The sequence below is a fragment of the Myotis daubentonii genome, chromosome 9 (genome assembly GCF_963259705.1).
Source record: "Myotis daubentonii chromosome 9, mMyoDau2.1, whole genome shotgun sequence".
NCBI classification, from domain to species: domain Eukaryota; kingdom Metazoa; phylum Chordata; class Mammalia; order Chiroptera; family Vespertilionidae; genus Myotis; species Myotis daubentonii.
The window spans coordinates 50807378-50832444 of NC_081848.1; the positions used below are offsets into that span (position 1 = coordinate 50807378).

The 25067-nt window shown below is 50.4% G+C and overlaps 1 protein-coding gene across 10 annotated transcripts in view; it reads left to right on the forward strand.

The window, feature by feature from the left end:
- The first annotated feature begins 396 nt into the window (after window positions 1–396).
- The window catches only part of MICAL2 (microtubule associated monooxygenase, calponin and LIM domain containing 2), a 204388-nt gene continuing 179717 nt past the window's right edge, over window positions 397–25067 (forward strand). For 5 of the 10 annotated variants that reach the window (XM_059708911.1, XM_059708912.1, XM_059708914.1 and 2 more), the window contains exon 1: window positions 397–578. The gene's annotated coding sequence lies outside the window, so the exon portion shown is untranslated. The remainder of the gene's footprint in view (window positions 579–25067) is intronic. The other 5 variants (XM_059708917.1, XM_059708918.1, XM_059708916.1 and 2 more) reach the window with 4 other exon arrangements.

The following is a 25067-nucleotide window of genomic DNA, read 5'->3' on the forward strand; positions in this document are numbered from 1 at the left end:
CCACAGCCATTCCCCAAGTCCAAAAGGGGACGATGTTGCTTGCTTTCCAGCTGCCTAGGCTAAGGAGCATGAGGCCAGCCCTTGCCTCTCCCTTGACAGTAGAACACCAGCACCTGTGCTTTCATTTCGCAGCATCTCTACACCCCGCCCACATCGGCCTCTCCACTGGTCTCAAACCTGTGCAGGTCCGGGTGGGAGCTCCGGCCCAGCTGCAGCCCACGTGCGCCCACAGCTGCCGGGTGACAGCTGGCCCCACAGGGGCGGAGACGGCCGGGAGCGGGGTGGGGAGTGGGGGGGAGGGACTGAGCTCCGCGCCGCGCTGCTATTGGTCGCAGCCCTCGGGCCGCGGGCGGGGCCGCGCCCCCGGCTGCCTTGTCATAGGCCGCAGCACCGATGGGGCGGCTCCCAGCCCTGTCGGCCGCGAGGCGCTGAACTGCGGGCGCTCGCCCGGCTAAGCCTGCGCGGGGCGTCTTGCTCGCTCCCAGCTCCGCAGGCGGCCTGCGAGTCCTGACCGCTGCGCCGGAGGCCGAGGTGAAGGCAGGAGCTGGCCCTTGGCTCCGTGGCCAGCAAGGCTGTCGGTAAGGCGGACGGCGCACGGCTCCGAGGTGGGCGGGCGGACAGGCACGGCGCGGGGGACCGTGCCAGCCGAGCCTGGACTCCGAGTCCTCGCCGCGCCCGGGAGGGTCAGGTGCGGCCGCAGCATCTCCTGCCTCAGACCCACTGGGCAGCCGGCGAGCAGGTGGGCGCTGCCCAGGAGGCCGGGGCTGCACCGACCCCTCTCTGAACGGCTTAGGACGAAATAAAAGCCTCCCATCGTGCCCGGAACTACCTCTTACTCTGCTCGCCAACACCCAAACCCGGCCATTCTAAGCCTAGCAAAACCCCAGCCGTCAACACGGAGTGGGCGCAATGCGCCGGCAGTGCCGACTGCCACCCGGGCGGGTGGGAGATTATCCGCAAACTCAGCTTCCCACGATTTGGGCTCCGCGCCTTTCACGCTCTCTCCTGGCTTTTCACTGTCTCCCCCAAGGTTCCCCTCCCTCCTTAACAACAGGAAGTTAAGTTGGGCCAAATGTCAGTGGCCCCGCCGCCTGCGGGCTAGGACCGGGTCTGGGGCCATGGCGTGGCCCAAGGGGCCGCGGCGCTGTGGTCCCCAGCAGCCCGCGCTCACCCCAGGCCCAGGAGGACCCCCGCCGCGCGCCCGCGGCGCCCGCCTGGCCTGCCCTTGGGGAGATGCAGGGTCTTGCCCGCAGCCTCAGCCGCCGCTGACCTGGTTTCCAGGCTGGAGTCCGCGGGGTTAACTTTATCCTGGGCTCGCTTCATGGCCGTGGCCAAGCTGGGAAGGGCGTTTGCTGGACGGGGAAGAGGCGTGTTGAAACCAGAGTAAACGTGTGCCTCCCTCCACATTGTTTATTCTGAAGCCTGGGTTCTGAAAGCCAAAAAGCTTTCATGCGGAGGTGCGTTCGGCCTGGCGGGGGCCCTTCGGCTGCACGGGCCCCTCTTGCTGTCTGTCAGTCTTTTCCTGCCCACTGCAGCCCTCAGTGGTTCAGGTGAAGGGCGAAGTCAGTAATCGGTCCCCTTCTGGGGAGGTCCCTCCGCTCCGGAACGAAGCCAGGGGCGGGTTGGCCCTCGAATGTTGCATGTGGTGGGGGGGGGGGGGGGAGGGCGCCCTGGCACCTGCACCAGTTCTGCTCCCGTCCCCTTCCCTGGGGAAGTGAGCCCAACAAGTGGACCTCAATCCTCCACGGCAGCTCACCTGATGCTCCGGAGACTAATTGCAGCAAAAATGGACCTTTAGGCAGAGAAAAGAAAGATTTATTAAGTCCTGGCTGGGAGACAGGTCCTGCCCTGTGGTGCTTGGTGCAGTCAATTTCATGATTACTCTCCAAAAACTCAGAGTTTTACCATCCTCATCTTAGAGATGGGAAAACAGTCTCAGGTAGGGTGAGTGTTCATGGTTACACAGAAAGTGGCCGAGCCAGGATTCAAACCCAGCTTAGCTTTGCCAGAGCGAAGACTAGTGCTCTTCTTGTTGCTCTGTGTCTGTGGAAGGTGGGTGCCCTGCTGCATGGCCCTACTGTGTGCTGACTGGAGGCTCCTGGCCTCTGAAAAGGTTCTGCCAGCTATTCAGGGGATGCTTCTTTGGTGAAGCACTTGAACTGACTCAGGTTAGCCCAGATGGTTCAGCCTGCGGATGCCTTTGCCCACCCTGTCCTCCAGTCAAGGGTGAGGGCTGGTGTTTGTCATGCTGTGATGGGAAGAGATTGACTGGTGTTCGGAGCTATCTGGGGGCAAAGCTTGCCTATGCCATGGACGGGTCTCACCTCTGAGAGTTGGCTTCTGGGATGGTCTAAGAGAATTGTGTTAGCTGAAATAACCTCTACCTTAGGATTGATTCTAGTTTTGTTTTTGTTTGTTTTGTGTGTTTTTTGGGGGGGAGGGGGAGGGAAGGTGTTGGAGTATACCAGTTATGATTATAAGGTGATTGAGAGTTACAATCTGAACATACCTTCATAAAAAATGACATCACTTTTTATTTCTATCTCCTTCCTTCTTTAGGGCTAGGGCTCTGGCTTGCTGCTTATCTCTCTTCTAAAAGAAAGTCATGATTAGCTTACTACCAACCAGTTACAATTTATTTATTTATTTATTTATTTATATATTTATTTATTTTATTTATATCTCCAGGGAGGGGCCTGAAACTAAGAGAGTGTGTGTGTGTGTGTGTGTGTGTGTGTGTGTGTGTGTGTGTTAGGGGTGGCGACTTTGTGAAAGGCTTTTTATTTTTTAAAATATATTTTTATTGTTTTTAGAGAGGGAGAGGGAGAGAGAGATAGAAACGTCAATGATGAGAGAGAATCATTGCTTGACTGCCTCCTGCACACCCCTACTGGGGATTGAGCCCACAACCCAAGCATGTGACCTTGGCCGGAATCAAACCTGGGACCCTTCAGTCTGCAGGCCAACGCTCTATCCACTGAGCCAAACCGGCTAGAGCATGAAAGTCTTTTTTAAAATTTTAATTACAGTTGACATACAATATTATATTAGTTTTAGGTGTACAACATAGTGATTAGACATTCATATACCTTATAGAGTGATCACCCCAATGAGTCTAGTACAGTGATGGCGAACCTTTTGAGCTCGGCATGTCAGCATTTTGAAAAACCTTAACTCTGGTGCCATGTCACATATAGAAATTTTTTGATATTTGCAACCATAGTAAAACAAAGACTTATATTTTTTTTTAAATATATTTTATTGACTTTTTACAGAGAGGAAGGGAGAGGGATAGAGAGTTAGAAACATCGATGAGAGAGAAACATCGATCAGCTGCCTCCTGCACACTTCCCACTGGGGATGTGCCCACAACCAAGGTACATGCCCTTGACCGGAATTGAACCCGGGACCCTTGAGTCCACAGGCCGATGCTCTATCCACTGAGCCAAACTGGTCAGGACAAGACTTATATTTTTGATATTCATTTTATATATTTAAATGCCATTTAACAAAGAAAAATAAACCAAAAAAATGAGTTCATGTGTCCCCTCTGACACGCGTGTCATAGGTTCGCCATCACTAGTCTAGTACCTACCTGACACCATACATAGTTATTGCAATATTATTGACTATATTCCCTTTGCTGTGCTTTTAAAATAACGTGGCTATTTTAATAACCCAAACAGTTACACTTTAGCATACATCAGCTTAGGGACTTAGGCTGGTTGTAGCTGTGGTCATTGGAAGCCCATTCCCTGCAGCAGTAAGGAGCAGAGGAACAGGTCCAGGCAATCCCTCTCTGCCTAGGATTGGCTTGTGTCTCTATTCTCTCCGCCGTGCCTACACCCCCATCTGGGTGTGCCTCCCAGTCATGGGCCTGGCCCTTTTACCCCCTGCCACTGAAGGGTAGAGGTTCTGCCATCTTGGTGGAGAGACTTGTCCCTGGAGAGAGGGGTGGGATATGGGTGCAAGAAGGTTTGGACTGAACATTGCTAATCTTTGAAGTCCTCCCCAAGCTAAGGGTCACTGGTGTTTAGAGAGTCAAGAAATTGAATACTGTTCATTGTGCTGGGACTTTTTATTCTTTATAGCATTAGATCCTCACATTAGCCCTTGGAAGAAGTAAGTAGGGTTATTCCCATTTTGCAGGTGAGGAAACTGAGACTCAGAAAGGTTAAAACTTGTTCCTATCACACAAGCTAGTGAGCAACCAAGCTAGGATTCTGGCCTGGTCTGTTTGAGAGAGGCCTGTGCGGTGAATTAAACACTAAGGGAAGCAGGAACACTTTGTGGCATCCTCTGTGGCCATCCTCTGGGCCCATCCTCTGAACTTGGAGGTTTGGTGAGTGCAGCTCCCCTGCTGTGCTTACTGTTTCCCACCTTATATTGTCAGTCCTCACTTTACATGGTTGATGAGTTCTGCGACTTTACATGAAATGATATATAATGAAACCAACTTACCATAGGCTAATTGATAGAAGCAACAGTTAAGTTTCTCCGTCATCCCATCAACGTTATAATGAGCCAACTTTTAATGAAACGACATTATTCAAGGCCCTGCTGCAATTATTTGTGAATGTGTCATTAAAGATACTCATAAACTTGGCAGGTTTATTTCTGGTTCTCACTAAATCCTCTTTGCTCTGTATTACTTCAGTGTTTATGCGTGTCTTTATTAGGATATCCACCATAAGGTATTGCAGTCCTCTATTTAAAGATGTTATGAATATTTTCAAACATAAAAATGGAGAGAATAGTACAATGAGCCCCATATGAACATTACCCAGCTTCAACAGTCATCAAGATTTCAAGATTATGCCAAGCTGGGGCCCCCCCCCACCCCCCCCCCCCATCTCCTCTTCCTTTCTCTCCTTCCCTTTCCTCTTCTTTTTTTTTCTTCCCCTGTTCTTTCTTCCTGGGGTATTTTACAACAAATCTTTGATATCATGTCATTTTTGCCCCTAAATAATCTGGTGCCATGGTCGGCAAACTGCGGCTCACGAGCCACATGCGGCAATTTGGCCCCTTGAGTGTGGCTCTTCCTAAGCCTTAGGAGTACCCTAATTAAGTTAATAAAAATGTACCTACCTATATAGTTTAAGTTTAAAAAATTTGGCTCTCAAAAGAAATTTCAATCGTTGTTCTGTTGATATTTGGCTCTGTTGACTAATGAGTTTGCTGAACACTAATCTAGTGTATATCTATTTTAGAAAGAACAACCTCTTTCATATCACATTGCCGTTATTGCATGTAATAGAATTAGCGGTAATTCTTTGGTCTCACCTGTCCGTACTCAGATTTCCTTGTTTGTTTGAATCAGGATCCAGACAAAGTCTGTGCTGCATTTGGTTGTTAGTCCCTTTATGCCTATTTTAACCTGGGGCAGCACCCACCCCTCCCCACCCCCCTTTTAGTCAGCCATTAGGCTTTGTTCTAAGTGGCCATCTCCCCCACTGGACAGTGAACCTCTTGCGAGTGGAGTTGGCTTCTCTGCCATGTGGATCCCCAGCACCCTGTCTGAATGGGGCAGAGGCCGCCTGAGCATCTATCTGCCCAGTTGTGTCCGAGCCACTCAGGAAGTGTGTTTCGAATGAATGAACCCCGTCATGGTTTTGTGTGGCTGCCTGTGTTTAGATAAGCGGTTTAAAAAAAAAAAAGATGACTTGCTTGCATGTGGACTTTCCTCTGCATACATCAGTCGGTAAACATCCTGAAACAATAAAATGATTTGCTGTGCTCACCCGAGCCCTTCTGGTTTGTGGTGGGGAGCCCAGGCAGCTACATTTGTGCCCTGATCAGCAATGAGGTCATTTCCGCCAGAGCTATGAATCCTGACTTACTCAGCCACAGGGATTACCGCGGTCTGACCCAGGCCCTCGGCATTTGGGCTGCGGGGAGAAGGCTGTCCACTTCTCTCTTGGTCCTCTCTCTGGACCGCACTCCTTCCCTGGTGCCTTCAGGAGCCTTCTCTAACCTGCCTCACACCTGGGCGAGTTGTGCGGCCTTTCTCAAATCATTCCGCACCTGCAACCGGCAGGTCATGACAGAAAATGAACGCGTGACCTTTCAGTGTGTCGTCAGAATCTCAGGCGAAGAGATAGTACCACCGCTGGCACCCTTGTGGGCGTCCTAATGAAGGGGACCAGAGGCTCAAGACGGGAGGGAAAGGTGTGCTTCCTCCCCTCGATACTGAGCGTCACACCTCATCCCCTGGGTTCCAGCCCTCAAGGTGCTTCTGACCCACCCACCAGGACCTGTGTCTGCAGGCAGCCCTCAGATGAGGAGGTTCTTTTTCTCTTCCCCCTCCGCCTCCTCCTCCTCTGCCTCCTCTTCGTCATTTTTCTCAACAGTAGACAGTCTTTCCCACTAGGCAGAAGTAGAACAAAATGTTTTGTCCTTCTCTCCGGATGGCAAGGCTAGAGTTGATCCCCCCCCCACCCCCAGCCCCTTTATCTTTTACTTCTCCAGTGTGTGTTTTTTTTCTCTTTTAAAAAATAGACCTTCCTTCAACTGATTTGGATGGTAGACAAAATTATACGTGCATTTGGCACAATTTATAGTGTGGATGAGGTCACAGAGCCATTGGAATTTTGATATTTACTTACTTTATTGTGTGATATTATTTTAAAGACCATCACTGGCCTTCCTAAACATTAGGAAGTAAACAAAGCTGCGGCGCCGGAGATGGGAAGCTATGATACCCATGTGGCCTCACCCTCTCTCCCGTTCGACTTCCTCCCTTTTCTTCCCGAGAATTTCATGTTATTTCCCCAACATGAAATTGCTCTCATGTTAGGCTCCTGATTCTGATTTCTTTTTTTATTCAAGGAGGCTGAGATTCAGAGGAAGACAGTTTGACATGCTGTGTTAAGACAAGGCTGGCAGGACCAAGCTTCCGGCTCTGAGGGCCCACCCTCTCCCTTTGGGCAAGTGCCTGAGAGCCAACCCGCCTGGTCACCTCACTTTGGGGGGCTCTGATTCCCCCCCCCCCCCCACACACCATGTTTTGTTTTCTTCCCTGCGTCCTCCCCAGAGGTAGAAAACATGGCTGTGCTGGGCTGATAAGGCTCCTCCTTTCTAAAGCGCGGACCATCTGGTCTCAGGAACTCAGAGCTGGCGCGGGTGATAGGGGACGTGGGCCCTCCGGTCACAACCAAACCTCGTTGCATCACCATGGAGTCTGGCGTTTGAGACGTTTCCTTTCTCTGTCAGCTACTGAGCAAGCGTCTATCCCTGTGTCCCAAATGAAGAGCCTTTCGTAGATATCAGGTGTGGTATCATTTCTTAATTGCAGCTGCTCTGCACCCATCCATGCATCTAAATATTACTACAGTTCATCTCAGAAAAACCTGCCCATCTCCATGGCAGCTGACAGGGAGTGGTGTGGGTAGATGCTGCTGATGTTCTTAGGGTTGGAATTTTTAGTGTGTTCCTTTAAAATATTATTTATTGATTGATTGATTTGAGAGAGAGAGAGAGAGAGAGAGAGAGAGAGAGAGAGAGAGAGATTTGTTGTACCGCTTATTTATGCATTCATTGGTTGATTCTTGTATGTGCCCTGACCAGGGATGGAACCTGCAACCTTGACATATCGGGACGATGCTCTAGCCAACTCGGCTCCCTGGCCAGGGCTTTTAGCGTGTTCTTAATTTGCACTTTTGTTTCTCTTCTCTAAGAGTCGGGGTAATTCCCCACCCTAACCCCCTCCTCCCAAGGGCTGTGTAGCATTTGCATTTCTTCCAAGGCTTGGTCAAATTTCTCTCTGGGGAATCCAGAGGTAAAGGCAGGCCCAAGCACAGGGCCTTGTTTCCTGCTAGTTTGGGACTTAGGTTTTGCTCCTTCCTGGGCAGCCAGGGATGCCCAGTGCAGATGCCCGTTCTGCTGGCTGCAGGAGGAGCGTGGCCAGGAACTGGACAACAGCTCCTGGTCCCTGAGCTGCCAGAACAGCAGGCCTCGGGAACATTTGCAGGCCTGAGCTCCTGACACACCCAGTCCAGAGGCCCAGGAGACAGGAGTGGGAGTCCAGGGACATCCCGTTCTGGCCTTGCCATGTGGTGTCAATGTGTTAAGATATGGCAACGACTGTTTTGCTCTCATGACTCTGAATGTCTGGCCTTGGCTATTTATTTGAGTTCTGATTGTATCTGATAAAGATTTGCAGGATTTCAGGGTTTAGCCTGTGCTTGTGGCCAGGAAGATGAGGTGTAGTGGCAGATGAAGAAGTGCCTGGAAAAAATATAGTTGGGACTTTTGGTCACTAAGGAGAGTTGCTCCCTGGAGCAGAGTAGGCACAGGGTCTGCCGGGAGCACTCTGTTGGACAGCTGTTGTCCCCAGAGAAGCAGAATGAGGGGCTGAGGTATGTTATGTAGGGTTCATGGTTGCTATGAAGTTGGGGTGCTGACACCCACTATCAGGACAGCTGGGCTTTTGCACAACTTGATGTGAAGGTGATAAGAGTCAGGAGCTCCCTGCTTGGAGAAGGGAGGAATCTGACAGCCGGATGAAAGGGAAAACAGAATAAAGGAATAAGCAGGGGGTCTGGAGGGCCTCTTTCCAGACCCTCAGGGAGAGGAGTCATTCTCTTTCCTCAGAAAATGTCCTGGTGGGCTCCTATAACCAGATGGGGCCTCGGGGACTGTGGGGTCCATGCTGGGAGAGCTCAGCCATCTGCCTGAGTTGCAGCACATTCCTGTTGTGAAGGAAGGAAGAGGCTCTGGATGCAGTCTCAGACTTCCTCTCGATTGCAGGCTTGCTGCAGCCAGGAGACCCAAACGTTCCTGCTTGGTCCAGGTTTTCACCTCCAGCTTGTGGGTCTGTTTACTTATATCTCTTAAAAAATGACTCACCTACCTCCACACACAGATGCATGGTATTCACCTCACACACCTGCATAGATGCATGCACCTTACCCCCACACAGCTGCATAGATGCATGGTACTCACCCCACACACAATACATGGATGCATGGTACTCACCCACACATACCTGCATAAATGCATATTGCTCAACCATACACAGCTGCATAGATGCATTGTACTCCCCCACACACAATACATGGATGCATGGTACTCACCCATACATACTTGCATAAATGCATATTGCTCAACCATACACAGCTGCATAGATGCATGGTACTCACCCCACACACAATACATGGATGCATGGTACTCCCCCACACACAATACATGGATGCATGGTACTCACCCACACATACCTGAATAAATGTGTATTACTCAACCATACACAGCTGCATAGATGCATGGTACTCACCCCACACACCTGCACAGATGCATGGTACTCACCCATGCACAGCTGCATAGATGCATATTGCTCACCCCACACATCTGCATAGATGCATGGTACTCACCCCACACACAGTTGCATAGATGCATGGTACTCACCCCCACACACCTGCATAGATGCATGATACTCACCCCACGTACCTGCATAGATGCATAATACTCACCCCACATACCTGTATAGATACACGGTACTCATCCACACACAGCTACATAGATGCATGGTACTCACCCCACACACCTGCATAGATGCGTATTACTCACCCCCACACACAATACACTGATGCATGTAAAAAAGTCACTAAATTCAAAGGGAATTCAATGAAAAGTAAGTGTTCTTTCTTCCCATGTCCTCCAGCCCTCAGTCCTCTTCCTCAAATGGCATCTGGTGTCCCATTCTCCTGTGGATGCTTCCAGAATGAGTGGAGACATATCTTTATACCTGTGTTCCCCTTTGTGCCTCTTCAGGCCTCCTGGGGAGCAATCAGGATGTGAAACAACGGGGCCCACAGGGCTGCTGAGACTCAGCATTTGCTTGAATTAGCCAAAGCTCAGTCATCACCCTGCTTTGTCACCGCTCCCCTTTAGGAATATCCTTGCGTTAGATTTGTGGGGATAGAGAGTCTGGGTCTGAGGAAAACCTCAGAGGAATGTTCTGGATGCATGTGACAGAGGCAGAAGCAAACAAACCAATGTGCTGAGAGAGACCTGGCTTCACATCCAAGCCGAGTTGCCTTGGGCAAGTCAGTGAACCCTGGTATTTTAGTCTGTAAAAAGGAGGCATTTATACCGATCGATCGCAAGTGCAGAGATCAAATTAAAATATCTGTGAAGTGCTCGGTTTACGTAGGCACTCCAAAACATCAGTGTTTTTTGTTTTGTCTTTCCCCACGTCTCAAGCGTGACCCATTTTCAGAAAGAATGACATTGGCATGGAATCCTCCGGATGACTTCCCGGAAGTCCTCTCAGGGGGTCCCTGAGCTTTATTCCCTTGCGGAAGGCAGCCAATCCTCCATTTCTACCAAGTTTAACTCTTCCCCACCACCTCCTCCTGCTGTGGGGAGCCCAGCCTCCATCCCCCCCAGCCTCTCAATACCACCTCCTTCTCTATCCCTCTGTCCTCCCCTCCCCCAGCCGCATTGGTGAGCAGGATGCTGTGGCCACTTGGGGAGGACTCTGGGCTGTTTATAGCCGTCTCTGGGGTGTTTATGTTGTAATCTCTTCGGAAGCTCCTAGCAGATGTCTGTTTATTGCTGCAACTTCATCTTTATCTTCAGCATGAAAGAGGAAAGGAGCTGTTTCTCAAAACCTTTCTTTGGCATGGCCACACAGTACAGCCTAGACTGCCTCCCCGAGTTTCATTCGTCATCACTCTTGCTCTCTACCCATTCTGAAGCCCTGCAGATCCGGCAGAGAGACCTTATATGTCCTGATTTTAGGGCAGCACTTAAATTTGGCAGGCCGTTGTAATCTCTTAAAAAGGTAGGTCAGAGAAGCAAACGCAACCAGCTGACTTGTCTTTTTCTGGGCTGGGACAGATGGTGTGAATGAGAGTAGCATTTCTGTGTCCATAGAAACCAACACCTTCCCCCACATCTGCCCCTTCCTTCCACCCTGCATGCTGCCTGCTGATTGGCTGGGAAATCTTTAGCGGTTCCTTTCCCTTTGGACTCAGGGAGGCTCAAGGTAAGGAGGGAGTGGAACAAGAGTGGTTGCAAACGTGCTGACTTCCGGGGAGTGAGGAAGTGGTGAGGCCGTGAGCCATAGAATCTTGATGTCAGATTGGAAGGGCCCTCTGGGGTCCTCCAGAGCTCACCCCTGCACCTTGTTGTACCTACAGGGAAACTGAGGCTCAGGGTGTTCTTGATACTGAGCAGAGGCCTGGGAGGTGCAGTTCCTTGTTCAAGGTCACCCAGCCAGGTCTCAGTCAGGTCTTTTCTCCATCTACCATTTCTGCCCTGCCAGGACCCTGTGATCCGTCTCCAGCTGCTCTGCCTGCAGTTCTGAAGGACAGAGCCCACCCCCTAAACCCCTTTATAACTGCTCTCCCATTCTTTGAATTTAGGGTGCATACACTTGTAGCACTTGGTTTGTACAACAATTTCAAGGTCTTTCCTTATTAAAAATACCGTCTCCAGAGCCTTGGGGTCTGAAAATCCTATCTTTGTTTTTAGCCATTGTTTCCAGAGGGCCTTTTAAAATATATATACTTTAACTAGGAAGGACAACAGATAATAGTGTATCTCTGATTGTCTGTCAGCTGAGAGCTGAACCTTGAGAGAATGGGGGATGAGTTCTCTGGGAATAGGTGGAGGAGGGCATGAGAAAAACCTGTAAATAGGTTGCTGTCAGGGCAGGCATGGAGTACCATGGCCGAGGCTCCTTAGCTCACAGTGCACAATGTCCATGCTGGGGGCCTGTGATGAATGGCAGGAACAGAGTTAATCTAACGCACAGAGGGAGGTGCATTAGACGAGCTCACTGATGCCTGCACATCAAGGCAGAGTATGCAATGTGCTTTGGAGAGTTGCATAGTGTGGGGAATCAGGGGAGACTTCCTAGAGGAGGTGGCACTTGGTCATTGAAATGGGCCTAGAGGATGGAAGGACTTCCATAGGCAGAGATGGGTAGAGGTACAGCACAAAGAGATGTGGGAAAGTGAGGTAGGTTCAGGGTGCCACATGGTGAAAACATGGGTCTGCCTATGGAACCCGTGGGAGCTGAGGCTGGAATCAGGCCAGCCCTGGGTGCTGGGTGGGGACATGGCCCTAACCCAGCAGGCAGTGGGAAGTCATTGGAGATGGATGGTCAGAGCTGTCCTTCAGGCAGATCAGCTTGTAGGGGAGTCAGGGTGAGGGATCTGTCAGGAGGTCCGCACTGCCCTCCATGCTTTGGATGTGTACATCGATTAGACAGTAGCTGTTGATCAGGACCAAGGAGGGAGTGGGGGATGGGGGCTGGGGAATGGGGGTCAGGTAAGGCTGGGTCCCAGTAAGGCCTCATCTGTGTGCTGGTTTTGCCTGCAGCCCTCTGTGTGAGGAGGGTCAGAATGGACAGTCCTGTATTTCAGTTTAGAAAGCGGACAGACCACTTGGAACTCCTCAGTTAGGGTCTTAGAAGATGGGACATCTGTCCCTTTCTGTGCCACCAAGGGTGCCTGCTCTGAGCTCTGGCAACTCTGTCCTCTGTAGAAAATGGTTACTGCCCCGCCTTTCATCATCTTTCTACAGGCTGAGCCTTCCTCAATGATCGTTCTCCTTCCTCAAGGTCAGTTTGAGGGGAATGAATAGGGCAGTGATGGTGAACCTTTTGAGCTCGGCGTGTCAGCATTTTGAAAAACCCTAACTTAACTCTGGTGCCATGTCACATATAGAAATTTTTTGATATCTGCAACCACAGTAAAACAAAGACTTATATTTTTGATATTTATTTTATATATTTAAATGCCATTTAACAAAGAAAAATCAACCAAAAAAATGAGTTTGTGTGTCACCTCTCACACGCGTGTCATAGGTTCGCCATCACTGGAACAGGGAGTCAGGTGCTGAGCCGCAGTGGGGGTGGGTACCCATGGATCAAGAGCAGGAGTTACCTGCCTGCATGTGGATGAGACACCCACCAAAGCTAGGACAGGACAGGAATCCAGGGGCCTCCCTCTTCCTTTGTCAGAATTGGTTCTGCAGGCACCAGGTGCTCCAAGCATTGTGGGCCATGATCTGAAATGACGGATTCTCCCGTCTGTGGTCTCATAAGTACCTGAGTATCTCCTGCAGGGCGTCCTGCCCTGAGTCTCTGGTGCACACTTGGAGTTCACTTCCCCTAGGAGGGGACTTGAGCTTACCGGTGGACCGGGCTGGACTTGATGTCATCAGGCAGCTGGAACACATTGCGGGTGTTGAGCGTGTCTGTCTCCCAGTGTTTTCCCCAACCCTGTGGACACCCTGGCCCCGGGGAGGGGACAAAAGCTGAGCTCAGCTTCCGCTTGCACCAGCGTGAACCTGGCAGGTGGGAGGCATGGCAACCTGGTACGCTTGCGGCTCTGACATTTGAGTAGGGCTGCTGGCACCTGTTCTCTGCCAGAGATGCCTCAGAAACACCCTTGCTTTCTGTGATGGAATAAATTGCTCCTGCAAGCAGCAAATGTCATGAGTATAGTGCCTGTGGGAGCTGTGTGTGTGTGTGTGTGTGTGTGTGTGTGTGTGTGTTGGCGGGGTGGGTGTTACTGCAACAGCTTTCGTCTTTGTTCTCCTAGCATCAGTTCTACCAAAATGAGACCAAGTTAGTTCACTGAGGGATTGGTCAAGTGAGCACTCCATTCATTCTGCCAGTCAGGACTTCTGGCGTTTCTTGTATTTGAAGCCCATTATGGCTCAGAGTCACTAGGAAAGCTTGGGCAAGCCGCTTCTTTTCTCTAAGCCTCGAGTTTCTGTTCTGTGGCCTCTAGTTTATCTCGCAGGGTGTCAGTGAGGATTGAATGGGGCAATGCACATAGCACCCCTGACGCGGGGCCTGGCACAGAGGTGGCCTCTTCCCCTCTGGCCCTTTCCCGTTGGCCCACAGGAGGCTCAGAGCACAGATGTGGGCAGGGTTCCTCTCAGGCCCCCGTTGGGCACTGTTCCCTAAATGGCTTTTACCCTTAACTAGTGACTTTTAAGAGAATACCTCAGTCAAAGCACCTGTGTGTGCAGCCAAGAAAACACGATGCCTTTCTCTTCGTGAGAGATCCTCTCAGTCAGACCTTGGAGCTGCAGGGCCGTGCCAGCCTGGGCTTGCACCTGGGGGGTGACCCTTCCATCTTTGGACGGCTCCTCCTGTCACCTCCCCGATGGCTCCCCATGGCTTCTGGCATTTGGTTCCAGTGTTTCCTCCTTGAAGCCACCGAGACTGAGTCTAATTTCTCCCCGACCCGACCGCTCTTTGGACACTGTTTTTAAAAATCCAATCTCTGATACCATCAGTTAGAAGCTGTACCATTATTTTATTTGTAAGAAAGAAAAGGTGCTTCCAATTCAGCTGTGCAACCATGCCTTGTTACCACTTAACATGTTTATTTTGTATTTACTGAAAGCGTTCTTTTAGAGCTTAGACCTACATCAGTGGTTCTCAACCTGTGGGTCGCGACCCCTTTGGCGGTTGAACGACCCTTTCACAGGGGTCGCCTAAGACCATCCTGCATATCAGATATTTACATTACGATTCATAACAGTAGCAACATTACAGTTATGAAGTAGCAACGAAAATAATTTTATGGTTGGGTCACAACATGAGGAACTGTATTTAAAGAGCCAGAAGGTTGAGAACCACTGACCTACGTCTTCATTCCATATCACTCTTGCACGTACATAAAAAGGGAAATACATTGGTTACGGCATTTCTTAAAACTTTTTCACTTTCAGAACCCAAGTCTTCCAAATCACTTTTTGACCCAGAGTCACCCATGTGTATTTTGTACATTCTTATATTCTGGTGAAGTAGTGGTGTCTTTCTTAATCTCTATTGTCTCTAGATTTTTTTCTGACTTCTGGTGCTCATTCTGTAAGTGTCGATGGTGGTGCTTTCTTTACTTTTATCAGAAAGTATCCAAGGAGGGTTTTATAGTCAGCAGCCGGGACGCACATTCCTTCCTGACATGGTCCTTAAATGCTTGGCCTCCTGAAGTGTGGAAGGCGGCAGTTGTCTAGATTTGTCAATAGTCAAATTTCCACACGACAATGGAAATGAGGCAATGACAACTGCACCACAGCTGCATCCGGGCCCCGAGGGATTGTTAGAGGTCGGGGGGATTGTGCGATACAGTCTGCTTTCAGACATTTTATCACTGAAAAAAGTTGCATCTTCTAATTAGTGAAATATAATATTTAGAGACAGCCCTTTTGTTCTCTCTTGAGTCTTCTTTCAGATTAACAACCTATGATGTAGGCTCACTTGGGTCTTTTGACCTTCCCTTGGTTCTCCTCTGAACAAAATCCAGTTTGTTCATATTCTAATACAGCGAGGGCAATACCCAGACCATATATGGTATTTGTGGTGTGACCACAGCAGAGGAAGGGAGCTGTCACCTCCCTAGTTTAGGTCATTCTACTCCTCTTAATGCAGCCCAAGATTGCATCAGTTTTTTTGGCAGCCACACCACCCCATTTTTGCTGACATTATTGCTGACCAGGTCTATTTAACACGTGGTGTTGTTGGGGAGCTGCTTCTCCCCTGGCCTAGAATGTGTGTGGCTTTAGAATGTAAAGGCAGAGCCTCTGTTTTGTTCACACCTGACTCAGAACAGCCATGCCTGTTGAATGTCAAGTTGTTCTCTTCAGTGCAGCCCTGTTCTGTTGAGCTCCTTCAGGATCCTATTTGGGTGCCTTCCATAGCATCACCCACGTCACTGATAGAATGCTTATCGGGAGCGAGGCCTCTGGCACGCTGCTCGCGTCCTCCCCTCAGGTGACATGATCTTTGACCGGCTTACTTTGGGAAAGGTAGTCCCCTTGCCTAAGTCTCGGCCCTTTTGCTTTTCTGACCTGCGACCGGACGCCTTCTTATATCCAGGTGTGCCAGTTCCCATGGACCACCAAGCGTCCTGTCACAGAACGAGGCGATGTCGGTGACCCCACATGCCCTGTTCCCAGGGGCTCTGCAGCTGCTTTCAGGCGCCCCTGCTGCCCCGCAGGGATTCGATAGGCAGTTCAGTCACACCTGCAGGTTTCCACGCCCTGGACCAGGACACCTGGTCACTGAAAATAAATCTCCTTTTTAAAAAAACCAAGCCCCTCCCCCACCTCAGCTTCTGATCTCCTCTCCATGTTGGATCTTTACTTGTCAGTCTAAGAATAGCTCTTTTTTTTTTTTTTTAACCAATGTCACCCCAATAAATTTAACATTTTTAAAAAAATGTAGTTCTTTTTGGCAAAGGCCATGATGCACCCAGAATGGGAGCGGAGGCCCAACTTCCCAGGACCCTTTATGCCTCTAGACCACTTGGATCAAGACAACCCCCCACCCCAAACCTTCCTTCCCCTTGGGGCCTGGGGTGCAGCCTCAGCACCCAGGGCTTGCCTCCTCCGGTGGACACTCTGGGGCGGGCCCTGCATCACTGTCTTGGGCTTCCTTGGCTATGTATCCTTCTCCTGGGCATGAGACTGCTCTCTAACAAGGCTTTCCTGTGCAACCACGTGGCTCCTATTCTGTGCCACTACAGAGCAGTTACATGAGCCAGGACTGGGGTAAGGGCTTTGTAAACGTGAACTCATTCAATCCTTGGGCCAACCCAATGAGGTAGATATTGTCATTATTCCCACTTACCAATGAGGGAATTAAGGCTCAGAGGGTTTAATTGACTTGCACAAAATTTCATAGCTGGGAAGGGGAAAAGGGTGAATTAGAATCTAGTCAGTTTGCCCCTGAGTCCAACTTTGAATCATTATGGTCAGTTGCCCACTTCCTGAACTTCCCTCTCCGTCCCCTTCTCCTCTTCCTCCTCCTCCTGCCTCCCCACCCCATCCCCGTGCTCCTCACCCCCCCCTCCCCCTCCTAAGTGTATAACTAGAATTGCATTTCAGAGTCTGAATCATTTATTTTCTCAGTCTCAGGTCCCAGAGCCCTTCTATTCCCCCAGCCATCTGAGTCTGTTTTCTTAGAGCCTCAGGCACCCACTTCCCCTTCTTTGATCTCACAAACTTCAGAGGAAATGATTGCTTGTCCTCCACAGTTCCTGTGTCTCCTGGTCACTACCCATCGGCCATAACCCATAGCCATGGGAATTAGGTTAGTTGTTCTGTTTCTAGGGATGCGTCCTCTGTCTTCTGGAAGATGAAATGCTCAGCGAGGCCAGTCGGAGCTTTCAGCCCTCCGGGCTTCCACCGCTGTCAGGGTGGGTGACGCCCCCAGCCCCCGCCCCCAACCACCAGAGCTCTTCTCTGGTTGGCCTGGCATCTGGGTCAGCAGCAGGCCAGTGGTGTCCATGGTGGCTTGATCTTTGCATCTCAGTTCTCTCTTCACACACATGTTCTCCAGAATTATTCCCTTGTCTTTGTTTCATGGGCTTGCCACACAGACACACATCTTTTTTGTTATGTAGACACTCCATCTTCCTCTCTATTCCAAGTCCAATTCTTTATTTTTTAGTTTTTTAAAAATATTTTTATTGATTTTAGAGACAGACGAAGGGAAAGGGAGAAAGAAACGTCTATGTGAGAGAGAAACATCAATCGGTTGCCTACTGTATGCACCCTGACTGGGGACTGAACCCGCAACCTGGGCTTATGCTCTGACCAGGAATCAAACCAGTGACCTTTTGGTGCATGGGATGACACTCAGCCAGCTGAACCACACCGGCCAGGGCTCAAGTCCATTTTTTTTTAAGCTTTTTTTGTTGTTGTTAATCCTCACCCAAGGATATTTTTTCTATTGATTTTTAGAGAGTGGGAAGGAGTGAGAATGGAAAGAGAGAGGAACTTTGAAGTGACAGAGACACATTGATTGGTTGCTTCCTGCATGCACTCAGTCAGGGCTGGGGATCGAACCTGCAGCCAGGTATGTGCCCTTGACCAGGAATTGAACCCATGGCCCTTTGGTGCCAGGCAATGCTCTAACCGCCAAGCCACAACAGGTAGGACCCAAGTCCATTTTATTAGAGGATAAAAGCGGGTCACCGAGAAATGTGTATATGTAAAGAAAAGAATCCGTGTTTGTATTTGCATGTGTATACAGACACATCAAGACACAGCAACTGATACTAGTGTTGCCTGTTTCAGAGTTGGGACTGACTAGGGAGACGGGGCCAAGATAGGGGAACAAATTTCCTATGTACTTCTGTGCTTTTTGATTTTTGAACCATGTGAATTCATTTTCCTATTCCGAATTTTAAAAAGCATAGATAATCTGGGGGTCCAGACTATTGAACTGTGGAAGGAGTAGGACTCACCTGGCTGAGTCATCGCTCTGCCTCCTGCTGCCAACTGGACCTCAGTTCTCAGGCGTGCACAGGTCTAGGTGCAGCCTGCTTACCTTGCAGTGCGGACACAGGAGACCCTCCTCTAGTGGCTGCATGGCCGCACCCAGAGAGGGTCTGCAGTGAACAGGCCTCCTCCCTCCTCGCTGGTTCAGCTCTCTGAAGCTCAGCAGTAACTTGAGGTTTTGCTACCTTTGGTGGTAATCTCAATTTACTGAGAGCTGGTGCACCTAAAACTTACACCATGGTTTTTCCCCCCTGTTGAACTCCAGTATTTAAGGAAATTGAAGCACTCTGAACGTCTGGGTTTGCCTGGAACTGTGTACTTTTCTTTTCCAGACCTGTGGGACTTGACAGGTCATTTCTCTCCCAGTCATACTCACCTTCTCAGCACAGGGCGTACCCTTAGAATGGGCCTAACATCCTTTGAAAACACAAGCCCATGACTAGGTTTGCAGATACCCGAGGTCAGAGCAGGCCCTGAAGGAAAAATTCAGGGAATTGGGAGAGCCAGTTCAGGTATCTGTAATTGAGGAAGTGACCTGCTTAGGAAGGTGACTTGTTTACCTTGGGCAGTTCATTGAGAAGCACAGGTATATTGAGCACCTACTGTGTGTCCTGGGCCCTGTGCTGTGGGAAGGACAATGTGGCGAAGGCTCAGCCTTTCCTCCCTAAGTGTTCACAATATACTCTGGAAAACAAGACACACGTGTTTTAAAAAAAAGTAACAGGAGATTTTGGTAATAGTTCAGTTCATAGAGGGCAAGTCACATGCTAGTTCATGACTAATTTCCATATGACTGGTGGAGACAGCATCGGGTGTGGGGGGTGTTTCCTAGGGGCTGAAGAGGGCCTGGAAAGCTCCCTAGAGGAGGAGGAGGAGGAAGAGGGGAAGGAGAAGGAGGGGAAGGAGGGCACATTTGATCTGGATCTCGAAGGAAGATGAAGGGCCAATGGATAAGTAGGAGGAAGAAGAGAGCATTCTAGTGGGCATCAAGGTCAGGAGGAATGGGAAATGGCCTGGTTTGAAGGTGGGTGGAGGGAGCTGTTGGGCAGATGAATTTAGGACTGATGCAGACAGCTTTCAATATGACAGAGAGCCGTGTGTGTGTGTGTGTGTGTGTGTGTGTGTGTGTGTGTAAGTTCAGAACAGAGGTGGGAGGATAAGGGCCCAGGGTCTCATAGGGAACTCTTGTAAATCCTAGGGAGGGTGGGCAAGAAGGGGTTTGGCCTCCAAACATTTTAACCTAGGCATCTCAGCTTATCCTCCAGAGATGTCCTCAGGAGCAGAGAGGGAGGCCAGAGGCATGCTAGCCCTTCCCCCATCATTGTACTGTTTGGACATTTTCTTCTTGGGCATTTTAAATGCCTACTCATTCATTCATTCTGCAGGTGTTTATGATTCTTACTGGGTGTCAGAACCTGTTCTGTGTAGCTGTGGTTACAGCAGGGGAAAAAAAAAACCAAACAAACAAAACACCAGGGTAAAATCCCTTGCCACGTGGAGGGGAGACAGTAAACGGGTAAGTGAAGCGTATGAGGCCAGGCGATAAGAAGTGGGTGAAGAGCACCGTTGCAGGGAAGAAGACAGGCTGTGCTGGGTGGGGCGGAGGGTGGCAGCTGGGGGGAGGGCTGTAATTTTCAATAGGCTGTCAGGAACGGCCTCCCTGACTCATCCTGTTGCTGGGACTTGGGAGCCAGCAAGTCTGGGGCCATAAGAAAGGGGGCCAGGCCAGGCGGTGCAGGGACCTCGAGTCCCCAGGGGATCCTCTTCGACCCACTGGGTCTCAGCTCGAGGCAGCAGGGAGCCTTTGAGTGTTCTTGAGCAGAGGAGCACCATGTCTGGGAAGATGTCCCTAGTAACTCTGTGGAGGATAGACCATAGGGGATGAGGCGAAGGTCCCAGGAGGAGATGACCAGGGCTTTGAAAAGTCCACTGGTTTGGCACTTCCTGCCTGGGCATGGTGGGGCAGGGCGAGAGAGCAAAAGCAGTGCGGCAGGGTGAGGGTGAGAGCAGGCAGGGGCAGAAAGGGAATGAAGGCAGGGCTTAGGCTGGACGGGTGACAGCACACTGGAGTTCTTAGAATTTGGCATTTGGGAGTCGTTTAAACATAGTTGCCGTGAGTTTTCTCTCATTAGTTTAGTGTAGTGTAGTGCTTAAGAATGTGGGCTCTGGGTTTGAATCCTGCCTAAGTGACCTTGGGCAAGTTACTGAACCTCTGTGCCTCAAGCTCTGCATCTGTAAAATGGGTGGTAGAATAATACTTACCTTACAGGCATGTATTTGAGAGGGTGAGATAGGTTGCTGAATGTAGAATACTGAATGTGGTAAGTGCCTGTTAAGTATTAGCTTGTTTGACCGTCTGCTCTCTCTCCATATATATGTGTGAGTGTGTGCGAATAAAATTAATGTGTTGGACATATCCTTTCTGTTGTCCCGAAGCTAAGTCAAAGGAAGAGAATGATGCTTTTAAGGATGAAATGAGGTAATGGATTTGGCTTAGTGGCAGATGAATACTAGTTAAAAGTAGTGAATACTAGTTAAAAGTACTACTATTACCACCAGATATTCTCATGAAGAAAATGATTGAAGAGTGGAAATGCTTTGTAAGGCCATCGGATTCAATCATTATTTATCAAGCCGATGGTGTGCCAGGTGTTGCACATGTTATTTCCTTTCATCTTCACAACAATTGCCCGAGATAAGCCGTTAACCACATCTCACAGATGAGGAAGCTGAGGCTCAGAGAGGCTAAGATTTGTCCGAGGTCACAGAGCCCATGAGTAGCAGAGCAGGGATTTGAGGTTTTTTTTCCCCTTTAACACTGAACTACCTTTTATAGTAAGAACAATTATTCCATGGATGTTCTGTTACGTAAATGTACATCCACGTTTAGGTTCTTATGTCAGTTTCCCTGGGTATTGGTGCCCACATGGAGCCTTGGGAGTTAGAGGCATGGCCAACCTTCAGGACGGACCAGGGGCAGTGTCAGAGAGTGGCAGGGCCCGGAGTCAGCAGCCCATGGGAGGAAGAGGCCCTGGGTGAGTCAGTGCCTTACCTCAGTGACTCATCCCGCAGGCCTTATCAGAGCCTTTCAGCCAGACAGAGTCGGTCAGAGACCTATCTTGGTTGACCCAGCCCCTGAAGTGCTGGAGCAGCAGAGCCTGATGGGTTCAAATCCCAGCTCTACCACTTCCCAGGTGTGTAAGGCCAACACGGGAGTGAATTTCTTGGTGCCTCAGTTTTGTCATCTGTGAACCCATTTCATAGGGCTTCATGAGAATTAAATGAGATGTGCCATGTAAATACTTAGAACTGCCTAGCCCATAGCAAGCACTCAGGTATTATTATGCTAACAGTCATTATGGCATAATATTATTATAAAAGTCTCCCCTGACCTGGGAGACCAGAATAAAATGTCTCATCCTCTGCATAATTCCTCCCGTAACACATGTGGTTTTGCCTTATTATGGAAATGTGGGTGGAGCTCTCCCCTTACCAGACCAAGTGTTTGAGACCAGGGAATAAATAGGTCTCCATTGGGCGCTTTTTAAGTCCCTGGAGACTTGTGTCTTGTCCTAGAAGGTGTAGAAAGAAGTTGGAGGCATGGAACGGATTCCTAGTTCTCCTTTTCCGTTCAAGCCACATTTTCTGACCTGTGTTCCCCACCCGCTAGGATTATGGAAAATGCCTGCTGTTTCTAAGGGAGCTTCACAGCTTGCAAAGCATGTCCACATCCATATTTTGCTCTGTCTTCACAATCGTTGGTGTGGGCATTGGTTATTATCCCCATTCAATAGCTAAGGAGGCTGAGGCCCTGTAGAATTAAGTAATTTGCCCACAGACTCACAGCTGGAAGGTAAGGAAACAGGTACCCCACATCGTCCATCCCAGGAAGCAGCGGTCCGGAGGCTCAGATTGGCCGTTTCCAAAGCCTTTTCATCCTTTCCCCTTGTCCGCTCCGGCCGAGGGTTGGGAGGAGTCCATGTCACCACCAGTTCTGCTTCTATCCTCCTCCCTCCTCCAGGTCCTATTACTTCCAAGAAAGCACTCAACGGTGGGCTTGAACTGAGCCAGTGATCCTAGTTGCCTAAATCCTCTGCACTCAGTTTTCCCTTCTCCGTGGGCCTGAGGCCTAGCCTGGGACTCGGCACTCTGGGCTTGGTGGGGAGCTGAGGCAGGGGAGCTCTAGCATTTGGAGCAGTGCCTGACCCCAGCGGTGCCCTGGGGAACCTGCAGTCGGAGGTGGAGGAGGCTGGCATCCACGCCTTCACCCAGGAGGAGCCCAGAACCATGTCTAGGGTGCACGGAGTTGCTAGGGGGTGGGTGGCGAAGCAGAGGCTGTGGGGTGTGGAGAGGTGGGGTTAGGGTGGGGTGGGGTGGTGGAGCACTTTCTCTCCAGGAGGCAAGCAGGCAAATGATCCTTCCAGCTAAGGTGGGACTAAACCACAGGCTCCAGGGCTTATCAGACTAGTTCCTTAAGCAGAAGAATCTTCTGTGTAGTTCAGCTTAACAAGAGTGACCTCAGGTGAGATAGGGACCTGCCTATGAGGAGCTCATGTCCTAAGGCCTCAGTTTTTACTTTTATTTTCCCCTCTCCTGGAAACCTTGCATGCCAGGGTAATGGTGGTGATACTTCGTGCATAGGGCAGCATGCAGCTTCCTGGCGTCCTGGAGCTTGGGCTAGAATCTGCAGGCTGGGAGCTGGCCACACCCTGCCCACTGAGTTGGGTTCTAAGCCTGCTGTGGGGAGGGAGGGGGTATCGGGCCTTTCCAGTCATGGGTCTCAATTCCCTCCGCAGTTATTCTGTGACCAAAGGAGCAGACACAGTAGCGTCTCCGGGGTGCGGGTGAGAAAGATCCCAGGTGGAATGGCCCCCACGGTAATGGCGCAGGGGGCCCATTCCTCACTCAAGCCAGTCTCCCTTCTTCCTCCCATCAGCCTGGCCAGTCTCCACTGCTGTTCTCTGCCCACCTGCCTGGTCACCCCTGCCTCCAGTTCTTTCTTTGTCTTTCCCAGCATGCAGTGCTTTCCTTCTCTTTTGCCTTTATCCATCCTTACCCCGCAAGACCGAGAACCAGCCCTTCCTGCTTCAGAAAGGCTTCCTAAACTCTCTCAGCCAAAGGTCCCCCCTTCTCCATATGCCTCCTGGGAGGCATGTGGGTACAAAGGGTGAGTCCGTGCTCCAAGCTGGGAAAATACCCAATCTGAAAAATCATAGTGGAGGCCTAGTCCTCTTGGGGAGGGTGGAGGGATATGGATTCCGCATTTACATGTCATGTAACGTGTTTTGAGCACCTACCAGACAGGCAGTTGAGCAGAGACTAGAAGTGTGGAGTCGACGGGCCTGGGGGTACTTTCTAGCTCTGATTCACACGAGCTGTGTGACTGTGGGGAGGTGCTTTGATTTCTCTGACTCTCAGCGCCTCATTTGAACTGGAGGACCCCTGCCCTTCCCTCCCTCACAGGGAGGTGTGAGGATCTGGTGAAATACTCCACGCAGTGCACTTAGCACGCAGTTCCTAGCTCATAGCAACACTAACACGCCAGCCGTGACTGTGCTTGGACATGTACCATCTGTCGAATCCACACCCTGGTTTTATAAGGGAGACAGCATCCCCCAAAGGGGAGCAGGGGTTCCTCGGAGCCTCGACCTGTCCAAGGTCTCAGCACTCTTCTCTCCACTGCCTCTGCGTCCCAAGTCCAGGCTCCTGATCCCCAGGAATTCTTCACAGTCCCGGTCAGGACACATGGCAAATGCTTAGTGAATGGTCTTTCCTGGCTGGTTTACGGAGAACCATGTTGGTGGGGCAGGATATGGGACCCCTGAGCATTCCATCTCTTTCAGATTTCAGACCAATCAGCTTGTCCACGGATCCCTGCCAGTGCGGTGCACACCACTGCCACACCAGGCAGTGCTGGGCAGCATGGCCCCAGCTGCGCCCCAGCCAGGGAGTGTGGTCCCAAATCCTTCCCCCAGGGGAAGCCAGCCAGTTCCTTTTCATGTCTTTATGTATTGTTAAGTAGCAGAGCATACAGTTATACAAAGACAAAGAGAAGTAAGGGAAATACCTGTCTGGATAACCCCCCACGACTGTGCAGCCTCGGCCTGAACCCCGTTGCTGGGAGACAGAAAAGCCACTAGCTGGCCCGCGGGCTCGGGACAGTGTGTGGCTCTGCGTATGCCCTGCGGGGTTGGTGGGCGAGGCCTCTTTGGAATGGCTTCCTGCGTGCCCTCGCCCCCACAGGTACAGTCCACACCCTGCCAAGGGTGGCTGCTCTTGATATTACTGTGGTCAGGATGGTTTTCACAGCGTTTCAAGTCACTGTTTCCAATTTTTCTCCAGCAAATGTTGGAAGCTGCCACTTTCTTCTCGTCTCTTTTTGTACGAGCTGAGGTTTGCATCTGCAGGGTCCTCGCTGCATGGGTTGCTGAGTTTAGTCCTGTGCTGACCTGGGTGCAGGCCCCCCCCCCGCCCCGCCCCCCCCGGGATGAGTGGAATAATGTGTGGGCTCATTCTCCCGTTCACCTATGGCTAATGCTGCAGGAGACGGGGAGGTTTGGTTCTTTGTTTTTGTTACCAGCCAGGGGTTTGTTTTTGTTTCTGTTTCTTTAAAACACATCTGAAGGTAGAGCTCCTTTTCCTAGAGGGAATGGCAAGGGGCTGTTAGAAGACCTGGACGTATGGGAATAGACCATCTTTGGGTGGTGGCCCAGAGGTGGGGAGAAAATGAGACAAAGCAAAGATAACAGTTTAGCTATGTGTCAGCCATTGTAGTTGTACTTGTTAAGTCAGAATCTTTTAGTAAAGCTGTGGAG